Here is a 13,685-nt window from a genome sequence, read left to right as displayed (position 1 = left end):
ATCTCAGTGTTTTTATCAGTTTGTGTTACAGGCAGTGTTTGAACACTTGCCCTGACCTGCTCTGTGATCTTGAGCAACTCATGTCACCTTACCTGCTTCTATTTCTCCATCAGTACAATAAAAACAGTAAATCTTTCCTATCTCCTTTCTTTTGCCTGGTCAAATAGCAAGCTAAAGTAAGGTTTGCCAAAATATTTTGTACCACTTCAGTAACACAAGATAGGCATAAACTTGCTCCAACCAGCTAAGTTTGACTGATGTTATTGAATCAACATAAACTCTTCAGGCTATACCAGGAGTAATAAATAACCAAAATACTTTTTGCTGTATAAGCTCTTACAAACTTCTGCCCTAAGCCTGTAGTAGCTCAAAAGCTTTTATGCAAGAAGGCACACTGTGATACTATAATGAGTCATTTTAACACATTTTCTCTCCATCTAGTTCACCCTGGCTCGAGAGTTTCGTGCTATTTGTGAATTTGTGCATTTTAGGCACTCCACTGCAGTCCTTAGGCAGGCAGGCAGGCTGCCCAGGTCACTTAGCTCTGACTGCTGTCCTTCTTCTCAGTTTGTGGGGGCTCTGTAAATCAGCACCTCAGAAGTGAGAAAATGGCAGGATTTCATTTTGCCCATCCTTTTAAACAAACCTCACCCACCCAGCCTGTTTCCTGTGAAGCCAGGGCAGCATTCTGCCTTCCCTCCCCTTACCTGTATGGGAGCTACACCTATCAAATGCAAATCTGGGGTTATCTATATAACCTCAGCTTCCAGACTCATCAGCACTTTGGAAGATAATATGGAATGCAATCATGCCCATCTTTGTTCCTTAGCATAAAGTGTGCTCAAAATAGCAAATACAGATCTTCCTTTCTTATGAGGAGGCTGAAGGAACAGGGAGCACCTGCAGGAGCTCAGTGGGAGCATTGGAGGAGCCAGGAGCAGAAGGAGCAAGTTCAGAGCTGTCCTGGTGGCCCTTGCTGGCAAAATTCCTCATAGGACAGCTGTGGCCTTTGCCCCTGCAAAACTGTTTCAGCATCTTCCACTGCTCCACCAAGGTCCAGTTGAATAGTCATAATATTCAAAATCATTTTTGTACTCACAAAGTTAGTAAATACAAGTAATCAGCATAATCCTAAAAAATATTGCAATATAAACTATATTTTTTCCCAGGCTGAGGCTACTAAACCCTTGTAGACACTCAGAAAATAAAATTATTCATGACAAATTGTAATCAACAGGGGTAAATATGAAAGATTTTTAATCTGTTTCACTGCATCTATGAAACCACTTGATTAGTCCCCTTCTAACACATTTCTAAACACAGATGAGACACAGTGAGATGAAGAATTTTTAGAGCATATTTTGGATAAGCTTGCTTAGATTAATTGCAGATCTTCTGAATCTAGAAGAGGCAGCTAAAATATATCCTTAGAAATGTCCCATTAGACTTTGAAAATAGAATGAGAAAGACAAATTAATGTTGATTGAAAAACAGCATGTGCATTTTGTGTGGAAGTGAGTTTAGTTTGGTCATTAGTGTCATTTGATAAGCAGAATTTCATTCCCTTCCCCTAAATAAGGAACTCGCTCTGTTTTTCATCATCCAGACTGTTTATTCTAATGGATTTTAGGAATCCAAAAAAATCCCTTTTAAAGGGAATGAAAAGGAAAGAATCAAATTATGTTTCCTCATGCAACACAACAAAATAACTCAAAACTTTTGACACATACTTGCATCAAAGCAACCAACTTTTCCACTTGCTATTTTCCCACATGAAAAAAAAAATCAGAGGTTTTTGAAGTAGAATTGAATTTGTTATGTCATAGTGGGAAAACCAGCGATTTCTGCACTTACCAAACACATAAGCCTTATGATATACTGACACTTCAGAAGGTAAAGGTAACTCAGGAGAGATTCAGAAAGTACATTAAGTTGATTCAGGGCAGATACTAAGTTTGGATATTTGTTGGCAGTTCCTATGAAATGTCATAAACCAGAATAGTAGTAGTAATATCAATAACAGGAACAGCTTCCACAAATTCCCTATTTTTTGGTAATGGACAAAAATCTCCCCTGAACTGACAGATGCAGACTTTTCCAAAGGAGTCTGGATTTCAGTAGCATTGGGTTTGGCCCAGTCAGTGTCAGGGAACCTGGGAAACAAACACGATGACAGCTTTGGAAGAGCTCTTCATCAGCCCTGAGTGTGGTGGTGCATTCCTGAGCATCTTCCACTGGCTGATCTCCTACCACTCAGCTTGCATTCCCCAGCACCCTTCTCTGCCTCTTCCCTGTGGCATTAGCACGCTGTAGAAATCCAAACTGAAGTCAAAATCTAGGACACAAGATCAAAGGGTTTGGGTTCTGGCTGTTTCCATGTGTGTGTGTGTCATCTTCATAAAATCCTTTTGACGTTCTTACAACACAGACAATTGAAATGGAACCTGGGAGAGGAGGTAAAGGCCTGGCTGAGGCAGCAGAGAGTTTATGAGATTGTTTTATGGAGTACACTGCCCAAAAGGATATTTAGATGTAGAGCAGCACACATCTTATTTTAGCTTTCTCTTGGAAACAAGTCTCATAACAAAAGGTCTAAAAAATACAAATGAAGTTGAGGTTAAAAGAGTAAAAAGCATGAATTTGTCCTCGGGGGAAAAAACCAAACAAAACTGGTCTATTGTTGACATGCAGTATTCAACTAAACAAATTTACCAGTTAGACCCATTCACAGATTTATTAATTTAGGTTGGCAAAGGCCTTTAAGATCATTGAGCCCAATCATTATTCACTTCCTCATAGGTGAGATCCTGAACCTGCAAGAAGACTGGAAAAAAAACCCAAAGTCCATTTTGCTGCATAATCATAAGCAGCAGGAAAAAAGCCAAAGATTAACTGTCAGCAAGGCTCTACTCAGTCTTGGCAAAAACCACTCCAGTACTTTAGTGCTGAATATTCTCGGAAACATTCAGGGTGGCACATAGGACCTTGAAGCTGAGGATTTAGCAGAGGGAAAAAAAATAATAGAAGGATTTAAATGGATTAAGGGGGTAATGGGACCCAGGCAGAAGGAGGTGGAGATAACTTTAGCTGTCTTGTAAATGAGAAGAGGGAGAGATGATAAATAGAGTTCTGAAACCTCCACAGATTAAATTATCAGGGTGGGAGTCAGGTGTGAATTGCTGGAGAAGTGCTGGGACTAAAGGGATTTTTGTATTTGCTGGTGCAGGTTAAGTTTCCCTTCAGGTGACACAGTCAGTGGTGGAAATGCTTGAAGCTGTGTCTCACACATTATCCACGGCCTGGGGAATAATTCTCAGTGTGAGAAGGAGCCTTCAGTGTCTCACTAGAGACTCGGTGAAGTGAGACAGAAGGGCAGCACAAAAATCAACCTTGACAAACGTAGGAAAAAGTCATTAGTCACCATGGCAAAGACAATCTTACTGTAAAGGAGAGGATTGAAAGTAGTCTGAAAATAACTGAGCAAGCTGCCTGTACAGCAGATAGACATGCACTAGAAATCAGTGTGTATCCATGACATCAACAGCTTTTCCATCTCGTTGCCGAGAGCCTCATTTTAGAATACTTTTGCAACTGTTTTCAGATTAATCTGTGTTTCTCAAGGGGTAAGAATCCATTTGGTGCCTGGGGCTTCAGTATCATATCTGCTGTGTTTTTCTGCAGTTTTTAGCAGCTATTTATTCTCTTCCCCTTTCACCACTAATCACTATTACTCTTACAGTAAATCAAACCAAACTGATTCAAGCCACATTTATCAGAAGTTCTGTCAGGTTTTGTCAAAAAATAGAAAATAAACTCAAAGATTTTCTAATTAACAATGATAAATTATGGCCCTATATGAAGCCACTATATTAACTGTCCATGTTAAGACATTCATTAATGCCATTGCCAACATAGGAAAACAATAATTTCCCTCCTTTGACAAGTGTTCCAGATCTCACATATCCCTGGAAGTCAAGTAGGTGCCTTTAAGGGAAGTCAATATCTAAATGTCTGTTTCCAAGGAAGTTTAGACTTGTCTGTGTTTTCTCTTGCACTATATTCACAGCATTAAATTCAGTGGAATAAGATTAAGTATTTTACTACTAATTCAGCATCTTATTGCTGGAGGTAATAGCATTCGTGTGGATCAACAGCTTTATAATCCTATTGGCATAAACCAAAGTTAGATGTGAGCAGTACACAAGGGTGGTGGGGACTGCAGCAGTGGTCCAAGCAAGGCTCCATCCTCCCATCAATATCTTCTTTCACCAATTTCACTCTTTCACTTTCTCCTTGTTCTCCCATAAATGCAGGCTTGTTACATTCTTCAGTGCTTTGCCTTCCCACCGGAGAGTTACCACCACTAAATCCCCCAGCAGCTCATTAAGGAGCTTCTTCCAAAACTTCCATGAGACCCAGCCATGCCACAAGAAGTGCTTCCCTCCCAGTGGAATCAGATGCTGTTTAATCTGGCAATGTAATTACACCATGGCACTAGGTGTTTCTTGAACGCCATGGCTTAGGCGGATTCATCAGATGCGCGGGAGGTGGGCGGTTGGTGTTAATGAGGCAAAATTTGTTTGCACTCTACGTACAGACAGTTCTGAAACTGCCAGCCAAAGCAGAAAGAAAGGATTTGCCTTGGTGCTGTTAATGAGAAGTAGATTAGTAGATGCTGTGCAGTTGAAACAAAACAAAACTAAACCAGCTACCACTTAAAGGCAAGCAGAGGAGTGCAGAAACTGTGTTCATTTTTAATAAATACAGCATCGCTGGCTGCTGACTGACAGCTTCAGTGTTATCTCACTATAAATGTATAATAATTAGTTGGGTAATTTGGCTTTCTGAGAAACATTATTAACTCTATTAGAATTACAATCAACTCAGGAAATCAGATTCCTAAATACTCTGAATCCAATGCCTGCTTTTATGCACAGCTTTTGGGAGGGAGCAGGGACGACGAGCACAAGCAGAGTTAGGAAAATGCAACACAAGTGTTTCAGAAACCCAGACTTTTCCTCAGCTTCTGGCTGAACAGGAAGTGTTTCCAGCTCCAGAACGGGACAAAACCCCAGGATAAACGCATTCCCTGCCCGGGAAGCAGCATGAAGTGGGAGCTGGCCCCAGGTGCTGCAAGGAGAGAGCAGCAGCAGGAGCCCTTGTGGGCACGGAGTCAGAGCAGTGTGTGTGTCTGTAATTACATTCATGTTCTGATTATAGAGCCAGATGACTCCAACACATGTTGCTGCTGTTCCTGGGAGCATAGAAAATTTGGACCACACCACTTGCCACAAAAATATGTAGTGGCTGTCATCACACTGGTTTGTAAGCGAGGCACATTGTCACCTCTAGGAGAACCTGCTTCATTAATAATAACATCAATGTCACATTTCCATTTAATCCTAATGACTTCATAATTATTAATTACTGTCACTACAGAAGCAAAATCCCAGGGAAGGTGGAATCTCAGTCATATCATTCTTCACAGTTGCCAGGTATTTTTGGATTACTTCATCCAGGAAGAAAAAAAAGATGATTTAGTCATTACTGTTGAGAAACAGTCATCCTTAATATAGAAAAACTGAAAGAGTCTTCTACCACCCTTAAAAAAATAGAATTATAAACAACAATTCCTTTAAAAATGTTATGACATTTTTATGACATCCAATTCAGTTTGTTCAAATCACACCTTGAAGTTGTCAATGTGTTGAGCACACACATCAAATAATGTTGTTCAACTTTGGACTTAATCCTGCTGAATTAATAATGAAGCATGATCCTCATTGTCAGTGATTTGCAAATTTATATTCTATTACTAATAGCATCTATGCTAATTTAAATCTGCATTCTCCTATTTAAGCTTTTGGTACTTCAAATATTTCATTTAAATTAGTGAAATGAAACCAATTTTTTGTTTTAATCAAATTGGTTTTTTAGATTATTTGAACTGTGCTCATTGCAATTAGGAAAGGTCTCATTTAGCAAGTCAAGGGAGAAAAACCCAAATTGTCTTCCACATAGTATAATTTTTTAGAGTTAGTTTTTCAAAATTATGGGATACTTTGAGAGGAAGGATTTCTGATGCATTTTAAATGTGTCAATATTTATCCATTGTTGGCTTTGCTCTCTTTGCTGCATTAAACAGATCCTATATTTAGAGGAGAAGGTGAAGCAGATTGACTCCCTGTGTTTTTCCCCACACTGAAGAAATGAGCCAGATTACAGAGGACAAAGATAAAAGTGGATGAAAAATGGATTAAGTTGCACATATTGTGCTCAGTGAGGGAGCCTGATAATATATAAACGCCATAAATGCTATTTTTTAATAAAGGTTCCATATTCAAATTGGTTTTCTCAGACCTCTTTATGGAGGTGGCTTTGAATGGCAGCATTAGCCTGAGGTAACCTTCACCTAAGTCTCAAACTTCCATTGATGTATTTCAGATGTACCTTTGTGCCACAGGAAGGCGTGTAAATACAGACATGTAGCACATGCTTATCTACCCCACAGATGCCTGTCTGCCTCTGAGAACCCAAGTTATGCAAGGAAGAATATCATGGATTACTTGGCCACCTATTAAAAATTTGATCCTTAGAGCTGAATTGCTTTCCTTTAGGCATTCAGTGTGTGCAACCATTCAGATTCATACATAATAAATATGTTCATATGGAAAACCCACTAGAAGTCTTCATTGATATGTAGACCTCTTTAAAGCATCACTTAATATCAAATTTGTTTTGTCACGGTCTATTTATAACACAAATGGGCAAACTTTATAAACTGCTTGGTAAAGGAAAAAAAAAGATTACTCACCAGCAAGTCTTTGGATAAGGATAAGCACCCCTTCACATAGCCACATCAGCATTGTGAAATTGAGAAATGTTCCTGAAGCAGCACTCAGTGAACACCAACACACCTTGGTTAAATAGCTGCTGATAAATGCCTTTACCTGGGGAAAATGCTATGGGTATGCCCAGCAGGGCACACAGTGCAGCTTTGAAAACAAGGTCCTCTGCAAGAAACATGAGACTAGAAATGCTGTGACTGCTGCTGAGGGTCTGGAGAAGCGTTTTGAAGAGTTACAGGGACAGGAATATCTGGAAAGATGGGGTTTATGGCCATAAAACCACGAGCATGCCACACGTGTCCAGGCAAGAGCAGCGTACCAAGGCTACTGATGTACTGAGGCTCTTCAGAGTCAGAAAACTGGCAGGGGAGGAAAGTTAGGAAGCCTTGACAGGGAAGAGCGAAAGTCTGTACTCTAGGACATAAGTCATGGGACTCCAGGAATAGCAAAACTTTGCTCTAAAGGTGAAAACCCAGTGGTTAGTAATAAAAAACAAGGTCCCAGAATGGAAGGATTTAATTACAACACCAACTATACACTCTGTAAAGCGTTCTGGGATGTGGAAGACAGTATAGCAAAAAGGAGGGCAGTGTGAGCTTTAATTAAACACAGCACAGAGCTGGCCCTCTAGATCAATCATTATTTCTTGGAGGCAAGGACAAGTGCAGAGCCCTGCAAATGTGTGAAGAGAATTTTGGGTAACAGCCCTGCAGATTTCTCAGAGGAAAATGCTTTGACAGATGCCGAGTGGGACTGCTTCTCCTTATGCTGAACCCAAAGGCAACAAAAAAAAATTAAAATTAGTTCATGGCATCCAAGGAAAGTGTAAAAGAAATCTTGATGTGTAAGGCTTAGAGTCTATTTTTGCCCCAGGATGGGAGTGAGGTATTGGAAAGAAAACAGACTGATAATCTGATTCAGGTAAAATTGAAGGCATGACTTTGAGCAATTCAGAACAGCTTTCTTCCCATGCAAAGACTGATTCTCTGGGTCATCTTGCACACTTAGCCACAATTAAAACACTGGTCCAGCCCTTGATTTGGTGTAAACATGCCAATATCCATAAACATGAGCAGGAACATGCTTCCTGGACTCCAGCCAAGGATATTAGTCCTTTGGTGGGAAGTGGTGTGAAACACCAATCTGCCAGAGGATGCTGCTCACTGTCCTTATGCAAGAACCACATCTGAGCACAGTTCCTGGTGATCAACCAGCACTGGGGCTTTGCAAGCAAGCTGACAAAGCATTTCTTTTTAAGCTCTGAGACAGCAGGTTCTTGGCCATGACATCTGGAAATGCCTCTCATTTAAATGGTGGGAAAGGGAACACCAGGAAGGCTTTCTGCTTGCCAGTCAAGGCTTTGCACCTCCCTGTTTCTTGGAGTTATATTCCCAGTCAATGCTTCCCAGGAACCTTGTCCTAGCACAATGTAACAACACCACAACCAGGAGAAGCCAATAGGTGTGACTTGGGGACACCAAATATGACAGGAACAGGATTTGGGTAAGGAACCAGATGAAACTGAGACATGACAAAATAATTCTAGCAATGACAGCAGGGGACTGGATGGATCCTGTGAGATAACCATCCAGCTCTTAAATTCAGGATTTCTGAGAGGCTGTAGAAATGAGAATGACACTGAACTTCAGTGAATCTAACAGAATTAGGCCAAGAACGTGCAAGATTTCCAATCCACTGTGACAGGAACACAATCTTTGTACCTCCTCCTAGGTCTTGTGAAAGAGCAGCTCCACCTGTGAACACTTTCAGCATGAGCTCTCTCAGACAGTTCTCTCTGTCCCTCCAGCATGAAAGCTGCCTGCTGCTTTCTGAACAGCTCAGAGGGAATCAGAGGGATAAAACTGTTACTTATCCACACCAATATTTCAGTCAGGAAGGGCTACAAAAATGGGTACGTTTAGAATCTTGCCAGCTCTGCACAAATTTATGGTCATTCCTGAACATGAAGTACTCTGAGCATGCAAAGTGCTTAGACACATTCTTAAAGATTAACCTGTTTGTAGTAAAATGAACCTTTTGTTTCCCATTGACATGAGTCCCATCCCATGCAAGTAGCTGTGTCCAAGAAGAAAGAGAAAAATTACCTTTCTATCTGTAGGTAAGAAGGCATCTTTTATATTTAAGGTTTTCCATGTACCATCTGACATGGGATAGTGGTATGGCAGTATTTGTTCACAATTTCTCTATTGACTCATGTGTCTGGTTGGCTGCTCAGTGTTGATGGGCATATTTATTGGAAAGAAGGAATTATTGGACTGGACACAGATCTAAGTTTGGAAGATTTGGAAGACGCCTCATTTTCCAACAAAGCATTCTACAAGCCATTTAATGGTGGAAAAAAATACTTGGGAAACCAGTCAGCTACTTCTAGGACATGCTAAAGTCTTTTTACTGAGGGAAAAGACATTGAATCAAACATCTGGAAACAAATCACTCACCAGATTCCTGCAGCTTTGAAGCAAAATGCGTGGTCAGGATGGAAGGCAGGGGAGAAAAATGAAACCTCAGAATGAGTTTCCCTCTTGCAGTCATCAAAACCTCGTGCATTTAATTTGTCCCAGTTGCTTTGGGCTGCACCAGCAGTGAGAGGAAGGCAGGCTGTGGAATCCCCCACGACTGGAGACAGCCACAGATAGCATCACATCTCAGTTGCAATGCTAGATCTGCATTGCTGCTCACCTGATGGCACAGATATCCCTGCCACAAACATTTATTTTCCATTCTCTTGGATGAAGTATTCTCCTTCAAACCTGTTTCCCCTGTAGGGAGCAGAGCTGGAATGCAAAGCCATCACCTCTGGCTTTGAGCTGTAGCTGGGATGTGCTTGCTTGCTCTGAAGAAGCACAGACATACTTGTCTTTAGCAAATGTGGAGTTTAAATACTTTAATAAACACATTTCTTTTCAAGACAAGTGGCAAACATAGTTGCCAGTCCCAACATAAATAAAAAGCAAAATGTGCTTCCCAGTTTCACTGTAAATGAAGTAACTGAAGCTAAAACTGAAGGCACACAGAACTCTGTAATATCAAACCATCATCCATAGAAGACCAACAGAAATATTTAAAAGAGCATTAGTTCAGGAATGGCTTCATTTTCTCCATTTGGCAATGAAAATGCAAGATAACCCATCTACTATGAAATAATGTGTTCATGTGACTTACTGCCTTATCAGGGGGTCCTAAGATAAATATCCTTAGATCTTTACCTTTCCAAGATTTGAAGACCATATTTAAATCTCTTCATTAAGTTTCTCCCCCAGAGGAACTGAATCCCCTTGCTATGGTGCAGCATGTGAATTAAGCCTCTCTTACAACTATTAGATTTCATTAGACATGGCAGATTTTTTTTTCCCAAATAGTTGCCAAACTTTAATAAGTGTGTCATCTAATGACATTTTGTGAAATGCAATGGTGAAATGAGCTTTCTAAATCATTTTAAATCTGTCAGCTGCCATAAGCAAGGCTTTACTAGTGGGGCCATACCCAGCAGTTTTTAAGGTGCAAAGGATGGGTAAGGACTAATTTCTGCCAAGGAAAAGCTCCTTTCTTCCTAAGGAAAAACCCTAAGTGAGAGGAATTCATAGAAACAATTACACTTTTCTGCCTTTCTTCACTTTTTCTTGCCCTCAGAAACTTGTGACAAAAGAGTACTTCACAGCAATTTTTTTACATTTAACTGAACAATTTTTAAAACCTTTTCTTTCCATTTATTTTAATGTCTACAACCTTCATTTTTAATGGCCTGGGTTTTATGAGTTGACTTGCAGGGACAGGTGATTTAATGCTATTATATGGTACAAATCCCTTTTCCAGGATGAAAGGAATCCCCAGAGAATAATAGCAAATTCCCTTCCTTCTTTCCATTTGTCCTGTCTGTCCCTGCAACAAGATAAAGTTTCATTTTTCAAGTATCTCTGAGAATATGTATGAACACCAAAGAAATTAATTAATATTGGAACTGATAGATGCTTTAATAATTATGTATTTTCAGTATTGGAGTGCTTTCATAACTTCCTGTGGCATACTGGAAGGCCCACTGGAAAAGTAATTCAGAGAAAGCATTTTGGGATTCAAAAAACCTCCTAGAGAATGGATTTTCTTGTCTCTCTACAAAAGCAAGTCTTGAACCTGACTAAGGCACCTAAAGTTTGATTTTTAATCATCTTTCTGGCAATAAATTGTATTATATTCTGCAGGTGGTTCAATTAAAGTGGAGTAAGTACCTTATAGTCAGTTGTAGGAATGAGTCATTAGGCCTTATCCCTGCCTCAAACTTAGAGTAAATGGAGAAAAAGGATATTAAAGGTGAGAATTTGAAGAGTCACAAGAAAACAAAAATAAATCAGTTGGGCTTCTTCACTGACACATACATAATAGAAATTAATATAAGAAAAACTTAGATGTACTAGTCTGAATGGCTCATGTGAGAGAACCAAATGAAACATTTATTACAATATACTTCTCACTTTTGGTCAGTTAATTGTCAAACAAAGCATTCATATTTCTAAACTGGAATTTTAAATAAGTTCTTATTTTGCAAGTTTAAAATTTTGCTGTCAATAATAAATTAAGAGCCACAAAATGTTTCAAGCTGTGTTGTAGTAATTTGCAGGAGCACATCAAAAGCAATGAAGATATTTGAATGTTTCTTTTTAAGCAACACAACAAGGAAGCAAAAAAACCCCAACAACCCAACCCCCCCCCAAAAAAAACCAAACAAAACACACAAAAAATGTCAAAAAAAGATAAATGGTTTGCATTTTTGCATTCTGTTGAGCAACTGCCTGACAAATCCCATTCTCAATCCATTTTCAAATGATCCCTAGAAGGGTTAACTCATAGAAATTGTATCCTGTACGTGATGTAAACCAGATGCAGGTATATTACTGACTTGTTTCAAAAGAATTGGGGTTTTCATGTTATCTAACATTTCCTAAACATTAAATAGAATTTAAAAGATATGACTGAATCTAAAGTACAACTGGTAAAATTTCCTTTCCTTTTTAATTACCTGCCTGCTCTGGTGTTTCTGTGAGTCCCTTTAGATACTTTGTGCTCTTCCATTTTCAGAACTGCCTGGCTGAAAGATCAATAATCAAATAATTAGGCTCTTTTTAAGCAAATATTTGCTTTCTAGCAAAGTCACTGTCTTCAGAAGACAATGAACATCCCTTGCTGAAATTACTACCTTTTGATTAAAAAAAAATTGCTCATCCACCTCAAAAAAAAAAAAAAGGATTTCTGAAACACTCATGAAGAATTGTCACTGTAAGAATTATCATGGTTATTTTTCAAAAGTCTTGTTTGAAAGGTTGAAGAGGACAGATTATGTGTCACATGACATTGCTTCTGATCCTTTGGCTGCCTGAATCCATGCTGTGAAATCTTAGGAAAGCAGCAGAAGTGGCCACAATGAGATGTCAGAGGAGAGCAGGAGGTGTGAGGAGCTCCTTGCCTGGCCCTGCTGGGGCAGCAGCGAAGGGAGCACACGAACAGGAGGCTTTAAAACTCTTCTCTCAAGCCCTGGGGTGCCCTCTCAGGCCCTGGGAAGGACAAGGAGCCCTTGGGCTGCTGCAGCTCCTCGTGCTCAGAGGAGAGCCAGCCCTTCCCTGAATGCATGGAGTCACCTCTTTCCTGACAGGAATATTCCAGGCTGGAAGCGATGCCACCAGCTGAAGGCAGGCTGGTTTGGTAGGTCCTCCACATCCAGAGCATCTCAGTGCTCCTTCCTCCCAGTTTCCCCCAGCCTCTGGTCTCCCCTGTGTTCCTGCAGCATTTTGGTTTTTGTGTGTGTGTGTGTGTGTGTTTTTTGGGTGCAGAGGCAGCTTTTGGGTGCCTGGGTGCTGGTGGGAGGCAGAGCTGGCTCCATACCTGCACCTACATCACAGGAGTCCCCAGATTGCTTTGATTTGCTTTCCTCAGGCTGAAATTGGAAGCAGGGTTCTGTATGCTGGCAGGAAGGGAAGATCTCCCAGGGTAAGGGCTGGTGGCAAAGGCAAAGTGCAGTCATTCTATCCAAAACATGTGAGGAATGAGGTAATGTGGGCTATTCCTCCCACTCCCCACAGCATTTCTACAGAACTGCAGCCAGCTGAAGGCATTGATCTCAAGCTGCAGTCCTCTTGGAAGGTACTCCAAAGAGTGGGAAGTTCATTTACAGAAGAATTAAAGCCTGTTTCAAACCCCAGCACTTTCCAGCCCAAGCTCCTTTGGCAGCTTTTTCTTCCTAGAGTCACACAACCAAAACACTTCCCCCGATGGATGCAGAGGGAGACACTAGTTACATATTTTCTCATTTAGCTTTACCATCTACTGAAACACAGTCATTTACCACAGGCATGGGTGTACTAGGAAGCAAATAAAATTGTTGTCCACTGGTTCACCTCCTGAAGAACAAACCAAGCCAGGACTTGTTGTCTCATATATCAAGGGTTTTCTTACCATTATAGTGCAAGGAATCCATATCACCAGAGTTTCATACCTCCTCCATGTTTCTCACAGGCAGCTCCTCTAAGCACTGACTGCTCCTGGTCCGTGCAGCAGCCAACTGACTCCAGATCCCACCAATCCGCTCTTTTATAGCACTGCTCTTATTGGCTGCAGGTCTGGCCTGTTAGGTTCAGGCCTGCTCCTGATCTTTAGTAATTGGTCCAGCTGCAACTCTTTGGGGGGGATACAATTAAATTCTATACCACCTTCATACTGTATCCCCCTACAAGGACTGAAGTGTTATGACAGGGATACACAGGTTTCACATTCCACTTACTAGAAAATCCAGGTCAGTGACAAATGATCACTTGTCACCCTGCTTCACCA

This window comes from Molothrus ater, chromosome 4 (genome assembly GCF_012460135.2).
Source record: "Molothrus ater isolate BHLD 08-10-18 breed brown headed cowbird chromosome 4, BPBGC_Mater_1.1, whole genome shotgun sequence".
Lineage (NCBI taxonomy): Eukaryota > Metazoa > Chordata > Aves > Passeriformes > Icteridae > Molothrus > Molothrus ater.
This window is presented reverse-complemented; position numbering follows the sequence as displayed.